The sequence below is a fragment of the Dermacentor andersoni genome, chromosome 5 (genome assembly GCF_023375885.2).
Source record: "Dermacentor andersoni chromosome 5, qqDerAnde1_hic_scaffold, whole genome shotgun sequence".
Taxonomy (NCBI): Eukaryota; Metazoa; Arthropoda; class Arachnida; order Ixodida; family Ixodidae; genus Dermacentor; species Dermacentor andersoni.
In genome coordinates this window covers 64,569,142-64,587,977 of record NC_092818.1, presented here as the reverse complement: position 1 = coordinate 64,587,977, position 18,836 = coordinate 64,569,142, and positions in this window count along the sequence as shown.

The window sequence follows — 18,836 nt, the reverse complement described above, 5'->3', positions numbered from 1 at the left end:
TGAAGAACGAGTTACTTTCAAGAAAATCAAGGAGATTAGAATATACAAAGTGCTCTAGATGCTCACAAGGAATGGTTGTAAATAAAATAGGCCTGTAGTTAAGAGAAGCATTCGGATTAGCTTGAAGAGTGGAACCACCCTTCCAAGCTACTTTCCAATCGGCCGGAATTGTGGAATGTTCAACAGACTGGGTGAAAAGGTGCGCGAAGTATACGCTGGAATAAACAGCAGTATTTTTCAAAAACTTTGAATTAATGTGGTCAATACCGCAACTAGACGATAACTCCAGGCCTCGTATTAACGTCAAGATACCTGTCAAATCAATGACAATGGGGTCCATGGGGAAAAATTCACCCTTAAGAGGAAGCTATAGCTCGGGGGCATCTATCTAAATACATGTAAAAGGAGAATTAGTTTTTCTCGGCAACCACAGCACCAAATTAGACGAGGTTTATTGCATTTAAAAGAAAAACGTAAAATATAGTGATGGTTGGTTTCGAATTTTGGAGTTAGGTCGTAATTTTTTTATTATAAATTGGCAAAAATCGAACATTTTCAGAAAACGTAACTATCAAGTTTACAACTTTGTAATTCAACAACGAAAAATGATAATACGATTCCGTGAATTGCATCTGATAGTATATTTAAAGCGAACAAAATTGATATGTTACACATGAATATAAAAAAAATAATAATATGGAAATACAGCTTATGCAGAACCGTTGTACACGACGTAACAAATTCACATAAGATGTAAAATGACATATCGAACTTGCCTGCTTTGAATGATCTAACGGATACCATTTACAGAACCGCGATATCTGTTCTTGATGCAGAGCTATGAAGTTGTAAACTTCGTGCTTCTATTTTTTTCATACAGTCGAATATTTAAAAATTTTTTCAACAGAATTCAAGCCTTAAATCGAAATTCTGCTTCCAACAGTCACTAGAATTTAACTTTCTCTCTAAAATGCAAAAATTTCATTAAAATCGGACCAGGGTTTATCTCAGAAAAATGTTTTTGCGTTTTACATGTATTTGAATAGGCCGCGTCGGAGTTAGGCCCGAGCTAAAGCTTCCTCTTAAGCACTTGTGGGGTCACATCAAAAGAACCAGAAAACGATTTGGCAAAGGTGACGTATAAGGCAGCACAACATTCCTCACCTGTCATAGTATTCCCAGCGCCAGCAGAAAGCTGAATGACATTTCATTCTTTGAGTTTCATAAAGCTACAGACTTTAAATGCACTTGTAGAAAGAAGTGAAGGCAGTGTGTTATTTAGAAAGACATGCTTGGCTTCTTTGATAGCTAATCGATAAGCACGGAGAACGTCGCTGTATGCATACCAACATTCCGAAGTGTTAACACGTTTTGCGATGCGATAGAAGCGTTTCTTCTTATTGCAAAGTCGTTGCTAGGTGACGCTGAACCACGATGATAGGGAGTTTTTCGTAATGAGTCGTAAGGGAAGGTACTTACCATCTAAGGACGCGACTGTATTCTTAAATAAAGCCCAATTTTGATCAACTGTTCTCTCGAAGGAGGTAGGCATGCGCTTTCAATGAAGAGTGCAAGTTCGGTGTTAATTGATGCGTAGTCATCTCTTGAATAGTCTCCTATTGTCGCAGTATGTACAGTTATCTTGAAGTGAATAAGGCAATGGTCGATCAAACCGGGCATGTAAGTAATACCACGTAAAAGGTGAGGAGCAGTGACAAGAATTAAATCTAACAGGTTAGATGTACCAGAGCAAAACCTTGTAGGTCTTCAAACCAGCTGTGTAAAATTGAACTGCATGCATAGGTTCAAAAAGGATTGGCTGACCGCGGAAATGTCGCTAGCAAAGGGACCAGACCAATCTATTTCGGGAAAATTGAACTCACTTAACACAAATAAAGGCAGGGAAGTGTATCAGGTAACCAAACCGTTCAATATCTCAATTCGTCGAAAAAAGATCGTGTCGAGCTCGGTGACCTATAGCACACACAAAATAATGCACTTTGGTAGTCAAGGTTTATGCGGACACTGATAATTTCAAAGGCACTAGTGACGATGATGATGTCTGATAGGAGGTAATCGGCAATGGCAATCAGTACACCCCTTCCGCCAAGACAGGACTGAAAAATACGGTAGATGGCGTAATTTTTTTCACGGTCAAATAATTTTGTAGTACTGATAGCGTTGGAAAGCCAAGGCTCCGTCAACCCCACCACATCTGCAGCGCATGAGTCAATAATGGATGATAAATCATCACGTTTGTTTGCAATACTCAGGACGTTAGTAAACAGAAACGATAAATTATGATGGTCGATATTAAGAAGACGTTTTTGGCTAGGATAAATACGCATCTGCGGCAGATATGGCTAGTGCTAGACGAAGACCCGGCTATACCGCTGTCACTGCTTGGTCCTAATTCACACACATTGTAAAACATAACACTTATTGCCAATATTAAGCTTGTTCTACCATACAGAAAACGTTTTCCTTCTTTGCATACGAAATTCAAACAACTTTTTCCTCACATTTTTTGTCGCTTAAAAGAATCTTCACTAACGGTTGCTGTGGAGGATTATAAGTTTATTTTTGAGGCAAGAATAGTTTTCTTCAGCTTAAGAGACACAAATTTAACAACAGCAGGTCGACATTTGTAGGGAACAACACGGCCAAGTCTGTGGGCGCGAGATATGCGTTCGTCGTTCCCGTCCAAACCAAAGTTAAATGCGTTATTCAGAACAGAGCAGATTTCTTGCTCGGATTTGGCCCACGTCTTTTTAGAACTATCGGTGATACCGTGGAATATTAGACTCTCACGGCGTGAGCGATCGTCGAATTCATTCAGCCTCTGAGCAAGTGTCATGAACGGCGGAGCCACACTTCGAAACTGCAGTGCCTCAGGTGTGCGAATGCTTTTTTCAACTGCATTGAGACGACCTTCAATATCTGTAATCTGCTGATCCATTGAATTTTGGGCCGCCTTGATTTCTTTGAGCGCGGCCACAACTTCGTCATGCCGAGAATACATTTTTTCATGTAAAGATTTTAGGAGCGAAACTAGCTCGCTGTATTGCCGGGAAGACTCCTCCCCAGGGTATCCGGGATTCAATTCTACGTCACTGGACGTTAGCGACAACTTCGCGACGTGAACGCATCCACAAAAAAAAAGGTAAGAACACTTGGGGGAATGGAAGTACTAGCCGAGAAACGTCATATTTTTGCATAACAGTTCAGGAGCTGAACCTACCTTGGGTTTACAGAACTGACCACCAACTAGCCTGCCTTTCTCAGTTACATAAGCTCGAAACGTGTCATGAAGTGTCGCTGCATGTTGTGTAACACGAGTTGTTAATCACATTTGAACATGCATTAAAAGACACCGTGACATTAAAGTCCAATCGTCCGACATATCGGTCTAAAAAACTCCTCCACAGAAAATAGTGTTATTATTTTAGTGACATCCTGAAGAAGACCATCTAAGCCATTTATGAAGTCCGAGGCAGCACCATTTGGAGGACGATAGAAAACATAAACATACCGTGTGTTTGGAAAAGAGATCTTCCCAACTGCACTTCCCAAGAGAGCACTTCCCAACTGTCAAACACAAAAGAAAACTCAGCGATTAAGTGGCATCCAAGATCAGAACGAACAAGCACCGAGACACCACCACCTCGACGTCTAATTGAACGGTTATCAAAGTATGTCTTACACATTGGTAGCGCGAACACATTCTCGTCTGCATACCATGTCTCAGATATCATTATCCCGTCAAAAAAAAGCGGCAGCGATTGACCAGCACAGCGAACTCGTCAAATTTGTTACGCATTGAACGAGAATCGATATGAAAGCATCTAACAGAACAGCAAGACAAGCACTGAGAAAAGATGTGTCCTTTCATTTGGTCAGGATTCATGCAGACAGTGGGCCGCGGAGCAGACATTTCTCAGCAGAAATGCGCAAGAAATTTCGGCCATAATAAGCCACTCACGCTTCTACCTACTCAGTCTCAGGTCCTGCAATTAGACTTGATGCAGTCATGCGATCTGTATCTGTCATCGATTCAACGCGCAGAGCAGGCGTTGAATGCCCTCGGTGCGCAAGCACTCAGTCATTGCTGCTCCAGACATACTTCCAGCCAACAACTTTTTACGAGAAATTGCAGCGCCCAGCAACGGCTTGTTTTTGTGTGTGAGGTGCTCATTTATGAACACGGGCCACGAGTTGCCTTCATACTAGAGGGACTGAGTCGTAAGCCGAGCCTTCTTTGCTTCAGCTAGAATGGCGTTGCGTTTGCAACGGCACGTAAACCGAGCAATGAAATTCTTTGCTGTACGGTTCGATGTTTCAAACATGTGGCAGACATCCATATCCAAGTCATCAATGGTTTTCCCCAATTTCAACCCAATAGCCTCGATAGCTGCAGGTGCATTACAGCCATCAGGCAGACCGTTCACCTCAATGTTGTTCAATCTCTGGTACTGCTCAAGCTCTTCTATCTTAATTTGCAGTCTCCGGTTTTCGTGCTCAAGCTGTGTGTTTATTCCCACAAGTTTCTTCGTATTTAGTTTCAGCTCCTTAATTTCCCTCCCTAGTACAGTCACGCCGTCGCTCGTGCCCGAACAGTACTTTACAGTCCATATTCGGGAGGGAACTTGAAGGCCAAGTTCCATACGGAATTCCTCAAAGTGTTTCACAATTTCCTTGCTTTCTTTAGATATAGTTCACAATATACAGCCCACAGGCACCACAACAAGGCACTCAGAAGCAGTGTTCGGCAGTGGTGCTTTAGAAGCAGACAATAATAAAAATCGAATATTCTCACCTGCAAATATGCAAGAAACGGGTATAGTTACGTCCCAGGAGCACACGGCTGATGAACTAAGCTCGGTAAAGGTGCACTGAGTCTTTTTATCGGCAGGCGACAGTAGGCGCAGGCGCCGTCGTGCAAACGATGCACGTGGTTTCCCCCTGGCCGGTGATCACGAGGTATCTTCGAAGCAGGGCGGCTTCGTATTAGCAGCACTGGACAAGTGATGCGCTGCAAATATGCAGAAAACAGGATTAGCTGCGTTCAAGGAGCACACCGCTGCCGAACTGAAATCGGCCTGTGAAAGTCATGACTTTGGTTTCAGTGGCATTCGAGGCGGCGTTATCATTGTTGCACGATTCAGAAAAGAGAACAGGTCGTACTGCATGGTGCGAAAGTCATCAATAGTGTGAATTTTCTTTAAGATCTTGATGTTATCAGCGTATGGAAGGAAAGAGCTGTTTGGAATAGCGGAAAGAACGTCCGTTAAAGAATATAGAAAAGGAATGGTCCTAACGCTGATCTTTGAGGAAAGACGTTTGGCCATTGACGTAACATGATCTATCAAGATCATGTTATAATAATAATAATAATAATATTTAATAATAATAATAATAATAATAATAATATATTCAGTGACTCAAGTAACGTAGGCTAAGCCTTAAAAAGTGGATCATTGTTCGCGAGCGAAACTGAGCCCATCGTAGTTATCATAGTCGAGTTAGGCAGTCAACACTATTTCTTAATGACACTATGCTGGGTAACAACAAAAATTACAAAGCTGATTAACTACTGTCCTATATGAAAAGACGGCAATCAGGAAATTTAAGGCAGCTATAAGAAACATCAAAGATGGATGTGTTTAATTTTAACAGCTGAAAAGAATATGGAACAGGAAACAATGGAATGAAGAATTGTTTGCAAAAAAAATTAGATAAAGAAATGTCCAATGAAAATTTTGCTAATCCTTTTATTACTATATTTATGACTATTTCGACCTCTAAAAAGCGCCAAAGTACGCTTTTTGTTTTCTCGTTTACAATATATTACTTTGTTCTCAACAAACCCCACAGACAGGTGATTCTTCTGTAGAACATAGCTAACCTGCGCAAGCCTACACGAGCAGGTTTTATGTCACGCGGGACGTCGCTGCTCAGGTGATCGCGGTGGTTTCAGCCGAAGTTGTTATTTCTCTGCTTGTCTGGTCAGTGTGTGGCGTTCACTTCACCTTGAATTTCACCTGAGACAGCGCACTGCCTTTGCCTTTGTGCGCAAACGAAGGCGTGACTAGCAGACTGTTTGTTATCATGCCATCGTGCACGTGGACACTGCTGTGTCCGACGAGTTGTATCCCGCAGTGACGGCTAAAGCAAAGTTCTATGCAGGGAAGCACCATGCGGGGGGGGGGGGGGTGTTTGTTCTAATACGAGTGTAATGCAGCGCCTATTTCTTGCTAGCGCCCATGAACATATCTGGCTTTTTACTTAGTCTTTTCACGGACAATTCAGTATCTGGAACTTAATACGGGGACACGTGGACGTTATTTGCTTGGATATCTTGCAGGAATTCATTGATTTATTGCGCATACCATTGGAGCGCTGTTTCGTGTACTTAGTCGGTCAGCACACAGGCATTATATAAATCTGTTTGCTGGTAGTTGTAGTTGGCGCGCGCAGAAACTTCGTGCTCCATAATTAGATTGGCCGTATTGCTAAACGACCCATCAGCAGGCGACCACAGCTGGATCAACCAGAAATCTGGAATGGTGAGCGAAAAAAGTTTCGTTTTAAGATCTCCTGTTTCGTTTCACTAAACAATGTAGCAAATGGGAGAAATGTGTGCTTGCCAGTCCGCTATTTTCGAATGTCCACGCTTACTTCAGTAAACTCTACAATAAAAAAAAAGAAAAGCTCTCTACCCTTCTGACAGTAGGAAGAAGAAGAAGCCGAGGAGTGCGGATGTTTTCATGTCGGCTCCGGGTTTCTCAAATGTTATGGCAGATTTCTCTCTGATTAGCGACCTAAAGTTTTCACCAAACGATTCTTGAAGTTCTCCGGACTCTGCAGTGGACACCTCGCTTTCAGGTGGGATTTTCCATTTTCCTGGGAACCGCACCTTTTCTCCACCCGCCACGTCGCCGCCGCGCTAAGCCTAGCTGGCCGGTCGTTAAGCCTCCGACTGTACCGGCTGGTTCTCGGCGGCGTGTCGCGCCTCGGCGCGCGGCGTTTACATCTCCCACCAGAGTGATCCCGCACCTCTGTCTTCGCTATGGAGATCCAGGTCGCCGGCCAGGATATTTCGCCAGAAGAAGTGACCGCCCAGTCTGGCTGGCTCACTGCACGATCCCGTCGCTCAAAACGCGGCACGGACAACTTGACCCCGACCGATGAACCACCTCAAGCCCCAAGTAGCCGACCCCGCTCTCGGGCGAGACAGCGCGTTAAAGCTCAAGTTTTGAAGGCGGGCCGCATGCCGCCGCTTCCGACGGAGGATATCAAGATTGTCATCCGCCCCAAGGGCGCCCTTCATATAGCCAAGATCGGCAGTCCCGTGGTAACCACCGCCATTCTCCAAGCAGCCAACCTCATGGACGAAGAAAGCTCAGAAGACACTGTCTGCCCGAATACGCAACAAAACATGGTTGTCGTCAGCACACCTCGCCCGGACCATGCAGACTGATACGCTCGCATCCGCTCCATCCATGTGAACGGCGTTAACCACGAAGTCAATGCATACGAAACCGCAGCTGAGCACACGACGAAGGGGGTCATCCGTGGGCTCCCACTCACGGAGACTCCCCAGCAGATCCACAACAATATTGTCACTGCCCGAAACCCGACAGCCTTGGCAGCCAAGCGCATCGCTTCTACTACAACAGTGATCATCGCTTTTGACGGACTGGATGTGCCCTATCAGGCCCGCTATGGTTCCACGTTACTCCCATATTCGCTATATCGGAAGCAAATTGACATTTGCTACCAGTGTGGCCGCCTCGGACACCGTATGGACGTTTGTCCCTACCCAAATAACAAGATATGCCGGGGCTGCGGTGTCCGCAACCCCCCGCCGACCATAACTGCAACCCTAAGTGCTCGCTCTGTGGTGGTCCCCATCTCACCGCGGACAAAAGCTGTGCCGCTCGATATAAAACCCCGTACGTCATCCGCAAGCGTATCGGGGAACGACGAACAACCAGCCAAGCCACCTATAAACAAGCCGGCCCCTCCACCCTCAACACCAAAACCAGGTCACGCTCCCGCACACCGTCAAGGGGGAGCCGTTCCCGCTCCAGAACACCATCTCGATCCAGGCAACAACGCTCAAGATCCCGGTCTGCATCGGCTTCACGCATCACATCTACCAACAACAGCAAGGTGAGCTTCGCAGAGGCTCTCATGGGCACCTCGCGAGAGGGTCGTAAGATCGCCAACACGCAAGTCAACTACCCTCCTCTTTCACCAGAAAACCCAGAAATAGCTCAGCTTAAGCACGAGAACGCCATCCTACGCGATCTCCTAACTAAACTATCGCAGGAGGTTAGAGACCTCAAACAGTCCCAAACACCAGCCCCTACACCTATCGCACAGAGCGTCCCTGCCCCTAGTCAGGAGGCCCCCTCGACTCCCGCCCCCAAGAAGAGAGCCCCGCAAGATGGAGCCATGGGCCAGGTCCGCTCTGAAGTTAAAGACATGCTCATTTCACTTCAAACAACTATTAGCACTTTCCAACATGCACTGGACTCCATCCAGTAAGCCTCGCCGATGGCGACATCCACCATCTCCCATCATGGCTCACACTAATCAAGACGGCTGGCAGTGGAACATCAGTGACAGTGAACATCAGTGACTGGCAGTGACATTTGGCAGTGGAACTGCCGAGGCTTTCACCAGAAACAACCGGTAGTCAATCAATACCTACGCCAACATAGCCGCCGCCCGGATGCCATCCTACTTCAAGAAACCAATAACGCCCCGACCACGCTTCCCGGTTACCAAACCTTCCATACCACCCACCCCCTTCACCGGGTCTCCACCCTAGTACGGCGTCGTATTCCTGTTATTGAACATAGTCTCAATAGTCCTCACATCGAACATCTATTCCTCGAATTAATTCCCAATCGTAGACGGAAAGAATGCATCTTCCTTCTGAACATTTACCACAGCCCCAAGGACAAAGCAAGGTGTCGCTTCCTCACCCTCTTTAAGAAGGCTCTTCACGTAGCTGGAACGCACCCCCTACTCATCGGCGGTGATTTCAACCTCGCCCATACAGGATGGGGCTACGTTCGCACGGATGCTGCAGCTCGCAACCTCTAGCAAGATTACCACGACTTAGGCCATACGCTCATCACGGATCCCTCCTTTCCTACAGGCCTCGGTACTTCCACTACCCGGGACTCTACCCCCGACCTCACCTTCATCAAACATATCGACACTGCACACTGGACCAATACCCAGCAAGACCTGGGCAGCGACCATTATATCCTTGCTCTCTCTTTACCCCAACTCGCTGCTGCCCCTGCCCCCACTAAACAATTCACCATTACCGACTGGGATGTTTTTCGAAAAATACGCATAGGTTCTACCTCAGCAGAAGGCATTACCGACATTAACACCTGGATGCAAGCGCTACGCACTGATGTTCAAACGGCCACTCGGGTGGTAACTACAGATGCCTCAGTTGAACGCATGGATAGCCGCCTCGCCCATCTTCTGGAGGCTAAGGCCTCCATCTTAGCTCGACGGAAGGGGCAGCGCCTAAACCGTCGCCTCAGAAGTAAGATCTCCAAACTCAACACAGCCATTGAGGAGCATTGTCAAACCCTCAGCCGGCAACAATGGGCTGAGCTGTGTAACACGGTGGATGGACAACTTCATCGCCCTTCCTCGTGGAAACTCCTCAAACATCTGCTTGATAATACCACCACCCGCACCACCCAACAGGATCGGCTGCAGAAGCTCCTTTATACGGAGACCCTTAAGCAAGGTCCACAACTGGTGCTTGACTACCTCTGCACCAGACATATCTCCAGGGAACAAGTCAGTCCACATAGCAATTACATCGGTAGCCCCAACCCTACACTAGACGCCGATTTCAGCGTATCTGAAATACATGCTGCTCTACGCAAGCTTAACGGCCGTTCTGCTCCAGGGCCAGACGGGGTCACTAACAAAAGCCTTCGCAATCTCGATGACGAGTCCGTGTCCCATCTGACTGACTACATCAACGATTGCTGGCGCAGTGGTGCCCTTCCAGCTGCCTGGAAGACTGCCAACGTTATCCTAATCCCAAAGCCTGGCAAACCATCTAGCCTCAATAACTTAAGGCCCATCTCCCTCACTTCATGCGTAGGCAAGGTGATGGAACACGCCTTCTTAGCACGCATCAACAGTCACCTCGAGGACAACTCTCTCTATCCCCACACCATCATTGGATTTCGCCCTCACCTTTCTACTCAAGACGCTATGTTGCAGCTCAAACATCAAGTGCTAAACGATCGTTCCCGTAACATGAAAGCCATCCTCGGACTCGACATCACTCAAGCCTTTGATAACATTTCCCATGTAGCTATCCTTGACCAGGTCTCCAACCTCCAGCTGGGAGAGCGAGCCTACAATTACATCCGTGACTTTCTCTCCAATCGCACGGCTACCCTCTCGGCCGGGGATTTACGATCAGACCAGCTTCGCCTTGGCAGCAAAGGCACCCCGCAAGGTTCAGTTATCTCTCCCATGCTCTTTAACTTAGTCATGATTGGCCTTGCCAAGCAACTACAGCAAGTCGACAATATCAACCATACCATCTACGCCGACGACATCACCATCTGGTCGTACCGAGGCAGTGATGGTCAAGTGGAATCAGCCCTCCAAACGGCGATTGACACAGTTGAAGCCTATCTCCAAGGGACCGGACTGCTCTGTTCGCCGGCTAAATCGGAGCTTCTGCTATACAAGCCCATTCAGCGGGGTCGCCCTCCCAAACACCAATCGGATCACCGACCCTGTGACGCCATCACCCTACGCCTTCAAGATGGCAGTCCTATCCCACACGTCCCTAGTGTCCAGGTTCTTGGTCTCACTATCTCTACCAACGGCTCCAACGCCTTGGCTCTCAACAAGATCTGTGCCCAATCTCAAAACACCCTACGACTTCTTAAACGCATATCTAACCGACGAGGGGGACTCAAAGAAGAAAGCCTTCTCCGACTCGTCCAATCCTTTGTCATATGCCACATTACCTACGTTGCTGCGTACCTCAACTGGTACCGGGCTGAGCAAAACAAGCTCGACACCCTCATACGGCGGGTCTACAAACAAGCACTTGGTCTCCCGCATTGTACCAGCACTGAACTCTTCAACCAACTGGGAGTTCACAACAACCTTTCCGAACTCATTGAAGCCCAACAACGCTCTCAGCTTCAACGGCTCACCCTTACTGAAACGGGGCGCTTTATTCTGTCCACGCTTGGCTTCACCTACCATCAGCAACAGGGCCCCAAACAACCGATCCCGACCGACATCCGTAGCTGGATCTACATAGACCCTATCCCTAGAAACATGCACCCTGAATATAACAGGGCCCGGCGCCAAGCTCGGGCCGGAGCTATCATAAAAGCCCTTGCCCACGTACCTGGCGTCACATTTGTTGATGCAGCCCAATACTCCCATGGCACACGATTTGTGGCCGTCGCCACACGCGATGGAGTCCTACACCACGCCTGTAGCGTCACTACCCCCACTGCCGAGACAGCTGAAGAAGTGGCCATCGCCCTGGCCACTTTAGATCCCACCTGTCACACCATAGTGTGTGACTCTCGCTCAGCCGTTACTAACTTCAGCAAAGGCCGCATTTCTCCCCAAGCTCTTCGCATCCTCTGCCAGGCACCACACTCTAAAGACAGCATAATCTCCCTAACATGGATCCCGGCCCATGCGGGCCCTGTCCACCCACACCTCCCCAATCTCAACGAGGTCACCCACTCCATTGCGCGAGGCCTAGTCAACCGCGCCGGAGTCAGTGGAGATGAGTTGGACACCAGGGACAATCTGACAACTTATAACGATCTCGTTAAGGCCTTTTACCTCAGTCGCCGAACCTTCCCCCCGCCTCAGCCAAAGTTCAGCCGGGCGCAGGCTACCACCCTGCGCCTACTACAAACAAACACGTACCCTTCACCCGCCCGCCTCCACCTTATATTTCCAGACGTCTACACTACCCCCAACTGCCGGTGCTGTGGAATTCACCCGGCTACGCTTCCGCATATGCTATGGGAGTGCCCAGCACAGTACACACAGACTAACACCACGACTCTCTCATCGAGGTTGCATGAGGCTCTTCGGAGCTCCGCCCTCGACGACCAAACCTGGGCGACCCAGCACGCCCGCGAGGCGGCGGCGAGGCAAGCCCTCGACGTCCCTTCGTGGGAGGCTTAGGCCCGGCCATCATAAAGTGCTGTTTCTACAATAAACCTTTATTCCTCCTCCTCCTCCTCTACCCTTCTGTAAAGAAACATTACTAAGTTTGCCGAGATTTCGAAACTCCTGAACAACTTCGAGGAAACTACCATCCGATGACGGCAATTTGTTAGGAAGCAGCAATGTGTTCCTGGATTCAGTGACGTTTTTGTTGCGTCTTTCTCGAATACTGCGAGTTCATCTGATTCCCTTCTAATGCGTGTGCATCTAAAAACATGCTGTCTATAGAGGTTCAGCCTGTTGGTGCCGCTTAAATTGAGTTCCTCGTACGCAGACAGTGATAACATTCATTTCAAGTTCCTAATGAATATTAAAACTTATTCATTAATATTATTGTCTTAAGTTTTAAGCTCTCTACGTGATCAAGCATATTATCTTGTGATCGGAAGGCAGGAAAGGCGGTTCTCATGTAAACTCTTGACAAGCAACTTTTAATACCTAACAACCGATCACGTTCGCAAGCACCATGTGCAAAAATACTAGAACGTATTTTATCATAGCAAATATTGCGACTAACCTCAAGTCTAATAGTTTATTCCACAGTTCACAACATGGGTCTCGCAAAAGCCACTCATGAGAAACTTAACTTGCCTGTTTTGTACATTGCCTCCATGTGACTGCTGACCGTGAATCCGTCGTAGTCTGCCTATGCCTAAATTTTTACGAATCCTTTGATAACGTACGGAATCATCTCTCACTGTTAGAACTAAAGAACTAGCTTTCGATAGTAACACACTTGCATGATTGCGCATTTTTTTACTAAATATAACATATTCTTTATAGTTTACAAGTGCGTTTAATCATTTTCCCCAGTTTTGTCCGGAGCTGTCCAAGGTTCTGTTCTTGGCTCGCTACTCTTTCAGTGCACATTGATAACTTGGCAACCTGAGCTCAATCTTAAGGGAACATTCCGATGCCGAATTCAATGTTTAGGCCTGCTTCGAAAATTCTTTTATGACGATTTCCTCTGTTATATGGTTATTTCTGGACACTAGCACACATATATAAGCCCATAGATCGCTATCATCAGACCAAGTCAATTACCTTCAACAAAAATGCATTCGACCTTTCCTTTCTGTTAGGAAAAGGTAACTGGTGGAACTTCCCATTACATTTGCTTGTGACTTGTTTAGATCAAGTCTAACTGGCCACGGTTGTGGCATAACGTAGTCCTTCCCAAACCCTGTACTCTCGTGTCATGAATGTCCGTCAGTTTTATTTCCTTCATCTTGCATTCTTGTAGATTTTACTACATTTTCAATTCTCACATTTTCATTTGCTGTTTATAGGGGGTGTTCAAAGTTAAGCTTTACGGCTTTCTTGAAGTTAGGCACAGGGAGGCACGTGGAGATCACCTGTGCAAATAAGTTATGTGACCAGGGGGACACAAAGTGAGATGGAAATTATCGCTGTCAGTAGCCCAATTAATTAAATTTGAGTAATGAACTTTTTGTTGACTGCAGTAAGACTGCAGAGGAAGGGGGACAGTTATGATCTCTGCCTATGCCTCCCCTCTGTTGTCAGAATAAACGCCGCACGCAACAGCCGCGTCACATCAGGGTGGACCTTTGCGCCGATCCTAACTCTCTTGCATCCGTAATGATGCGAACGTCAACTAAAATTTGAAGTCGGATATGTCCGAGCAGAGACGCGCTAGAAGAATTCTTCCAACTGATACCGTGTGGAAACACGACTGCCTCTAACTTTTCAGCGCAAATATACCCCCTTACTGCAGTCAACAAAAAGATCACTACTCAATTTTAAATAATTGGGCTACTGACAATGATAACTTGCATCTCACTCTGTGTCCCCCTGGCCACATAACTTATTTTCACAGGTGGTCTTCGCGTGCCTCCTAGTGCCTAATTTTAGGAAAACCATAGGATTAATTTTGAACACCCTGTATGTTGATTTATTCCTTCTGATTACGTTTGTGCCACTCCCCTATGAAACGTTCTAAGGGCAACAAAAGATAACAATAAATAAATAAATAAATAAATAAATAAATAGATAGGCAACAGCACATACTTGCGCTACTTCAGTCCTCATAGAAATGGACAGACCTAGTGGTTATGTAAATCAAGTTCCGTTGGCTTACTCGAGCTAGCGAGATCCGGCCCTTCATCTCACTGATGCGTCCAACTCCCCGGACTATCGAATAATGCTTCATTTGGTAAAATCTTTTTTTTTTCAGGCGAACTACGTTTAGCGTTCATGTTGCAGTGCCTCTCGCATAATTTCAGACATTGCCCGTCCCCCTATTTCAGTGATGTGCAAGGCTGTGTACTCCGCCTCTTAGAAGGGTAATGCTGGGCCCACATTCACTCCCGAAGAAAGTGTCGCCAGTCCTTCGCCACACTGTTGCGTGAAAAAAAAAAAAAAAATGCCATCCTCTTCGTAAAAGGACGTTCATAGATGCGCGATCCCTGGTCGCTATCACAGTGGTATAGTTTAACACTAGGAAAAGAAGTGGTTCTCAGCTCCCACCAACCTGAACAACTTGTATTTTAGAATTCTTTTATTGCAAAAGCAATACTGCTCGAGGTTTCCGATCTTGGCCGTCGTCCCGGAGAATCCACCATTGACCTTTAGCGTGACCTATGTGTGACGTCATACCAGCTGTGGAAAAGCGGCGCCCCAACTCGGCTCGTCGCGATCGTCCCAGCGAATCCCCCATGCTGCAGCTGCGCGGCGCTGCCGCGAGGGGCACTCGCTGTCGTAACGTCTAGTGTTCCTGTATATGCTCCCGCAGGGAACAGAGTTGCGCATACCTTTTCCGGCGCCGCTCGCACCGCTATTGGCCGAGCGTGAAAAATGACGTCAAATGATCCGCGCCGCTGCGAAGCCAACTTTACGGGCGCATCGCCGACTCATGCGAACTCGTCGTTTCCGTCAGTACCATCGCCATTGCAATCAGTGGACCGTCGATCGTACGTTCAGAGGAGCAGCTAGAAGCTCTTGCATCTTGAATCTTTTTCTATTTGCAGATTTGCTGCTACTAAATAGTAAGCACTACTAAATAGTAAGTACTACTAAATAGTAATAGTAAATAAAAGTAAGCTTTGCTTAAAATGTGCACATGTCAACATTTGAAATGCGCTTAAATCTGTGTCTGCACCGCATGTATCGAAAACGTGCAGCTGTTGTGAACGATGGTTAGTGATAAATGGCGCTCTGTTAACGGTCACTGACATAACTGCAGGCACGATAGCTCTCTTGGCGACGGTCATGAATCGGCTGGTTTCGGCAGCCAAAATGCGCTAAGTGTCCACCTTACGTGTGTAAAGTTTTAAACACTCTTTAAAACATTTCTTGCTTTCTGGCCATGATAAGACAACTTCATATGCACGCTGAAAATCATTGCACCGCTGCTTGTGGCAGCGTACTGCGCGTTTGCGAGCGAACTTTAGAGCTGTTCGAGCCACGGGAGTATATTATTTTGGGGAATCGAAGGCGGTCCCACCCCATATTTGTACGTTCGTGTGTGTTTGTATATGCGTGTTTACATAGGTACATACAAAGTTTCGGTTGGTTGGAAGCCCACCCCCTCCGGCTGCACGAATGACTCGTTCGAGCGTAGCCTGTATTAACAAGTGCCCTTTGCTAAGCGCCTGCGAAGAATTGGCGCTTGTAGCTCGCGACCACCAGAGAAAAAGGCGGAACACCGCGCGGCATTTGGCTCCTGCGCGCGCGAGGAGTGGCTTCGCTGCAGAGCTGGATCATGGCGGCGGAACTATGCGCAACTCTGCTCCCTGCGGGAGCATATACAGGAACACTAGTAACGTCATGCCAGCTGTGGAAAAGCGCCCCCCCCCCCCCCCCACTCGGCTCGTCGCGATTGGCCCAGCGAATCCTCCACGCGCCGCTGCCATGGGGGAGGCGCTCGCTCTACGTGACGTCATGCCAGCTGTGAAAAAGCGGCCCCCCAACTCGGCTCGTCGCAGTCGTCCCAGCGAATCCTCCACGGTATGTCGGATGATGTGTATAAGATGAAGCTGCAACGATGTGCTGCAGCTAAGAAGCGGCGGCGTGCGGAAGAAAGGGATGAAGAGCGGGAACAACATTTAGGTAAATGGCGTGCATATTATGCAGCCAGGCGAATGCGTTCAACATCTCTTGATCTGGGTGCATCTACAAGTATCATGCATGCTCTCAATGCTGACGCGACTTTGGCGACACCTGATCGTTCGAAAGCTTTAAATGGCGACGAGACTGCATCTACACGTTCGATGAGCAGTATGGAACTCTACAACCTAAACAGAAGATTGCTTTCGCAATCCACTAGGCTTAGCCAAGCTAAGCCTCTGCCAATTTTTTTTTTATCTTCTTATCTCTATTCGTCCCGCCTGCAGTAAATAGAGTTTATTACCTTCAACCACGTATGTTTGCGCACGATCAACTAGAATCTACCTCGATTTTTCCCCGCGTTAGAGCAGCACGCGTCTCATGCACGAATGTTCACGAAACTGCTCTTGGTGCGTCAGAAAAACCCTAATGCAGTAACGAACGCTCCTCGCTTACATCTTAAAGGCTTAAAATCTGTGCGGTGCCGGAGCGTTCGCTGAACGGCGGCAGCGGCATTTCCTCGGGTAAGAACACGGATATGTGGGCAGCTACGCCTTTTACTCGACGCTATTTACGGCTCCCGTGGCCACATGCGTCCGCGGTAGACGTAGTTTGGGTTTCGCCACAGCGCTCCCGCTTCTGCCTCGCCGTCGTTACCATTAGCGGCGCGTGCACTCATTTGATCCAGGTGTCCTTAATTAGTTGGTTCAAAGCAGCCCTAACGGGTTCGTGCTAGAGTAAGGCACCTCTTTAAAGCTGGCGGCACGGGGAGTGCGTGGCGGCGACCTGGGCAACGGGGATCGTGAAAGTCCACGTGAAATTCGTCGCGGTGTCCTCCTCGGATACTTTCGTTAAGCAGAACCGTTTATCCCTGCTGAGTAAAATATGAGATATTTCAATGTATCAGAGGCATCCTTATGTGCAGCGGTTAGTTTCGGATAAATATTGAAGAGGTCAACATAAGATGTTATCGCAAAGCCCATCATTTTGTGTGGATCCTTGTAATATCTATCCCGATCAAGAATAATTGATTTTATGCTTGTGATTTACAGTAGGCGTTACTCGTGGCACATTGCCTCGAGGTTTATAGATGACTGAAGCTCAACCTTTCATTCCATTTTTTTTTTTTGCACGGACAGATCATGGCGAAAGTTCACCCGATACACTGTGAGTTCTTGATAAGCTGAATTTGTATACTTTTGGCAAGCCCTGTGTCACGCCTAGGTCTAATAAATATTGATGAATGGTAAGTCTTGTTCGTGATTAACGTTTTATTCTCTACACAGACAACGAGTGGTACAATCATTGCCAGAGCCATAGTATTACGAACTTAGCCTCATCAGTCATTTTAAAGGTAATAGACGATGGAGACGATATGAGGCTTTGTTATGTGTATTGAATTACGGAACTACTGATTTGTGAATAAGAAGGGCATTCATCTTGCAGGTCCCGATGAACCTAACCTAAATGAACGCGCTGCTGTGAATGGGTCTAAAACAGAGAGCGTGGCCTTTTGACCGTATTGCACGGAGCCGTTGTTCAAGACCCTGCCTGCTTCACTGCTCGATTCACCTCACTCCCCGCAGCTCGTTCAAGCTAACAACAAAGGATTGTCTTTCGTTGCCGCGCAACTAGTCGCGTGGCAGGTTTTTTTGTGTTTCGTGGGCTGTCTTTCAGGCTTGGGAAAAACCGTTTTATGGGACGTGTATCTGAAATTTTTCAGGATGCTCTAAAACTTACTGACTGACGAACTTGTTTTGAATACAATATTTCAGAAATTGAATAAATAGTTGGAACATCATTATTTCAATACAACGCTGAAATCTCGTTCTTGTTTATCTTGTTGTTGTTCTTATTTCTGTTTTTTATCTCGCAAATTTTGTCTGTGGTGTGCCCCAACAATAAATTTGTAGAAGAAAGCAGTAATACTTTAGAGGAGAAGCAAAGAGATCGGCCTGCGCTAGTATACCCTGGCCTGCTATTCTATAAGGAAAAAAAGTAAAACGACATAAAAAAGGGGTGAACGATGATGATGAGGAAAGGAGGAAGCGACGCGTACGCACGATAATCACGCAGCACAGGGGTTTTCTTATATTCTCGAGTCCAGTCCAGTGGTCGTCAGACAACAGAACACACATACCACGAACAACTGCTACAAGCGCCGTTGCTGACTATTTGTAGAACTTACATGCTCTCGGTGGAAGCCCGAAGATCACTGGGAGCGCGTTGAGCCCCTAAGCGGTGTTGGAACAGGCTGATAAATCTGATGACGTCGATAAGTTTGAGAAACTTTGTAGACTACGAGGTACGTGAGCGGTACCTGTTCTGTTTGATCCGTCAGCCAGGGGTTGAAATGTAGTTGTTTTCAAGTTTAGCGGTTAAAACTTAATAAATTCTAAGATATCGTATACAGAAGGAATTGCCGTAGCCGAGGCTGTATTTCGACCACCCGAGAGCAATATACAAACATTAAATGAATGAAATGGTTAAAACCG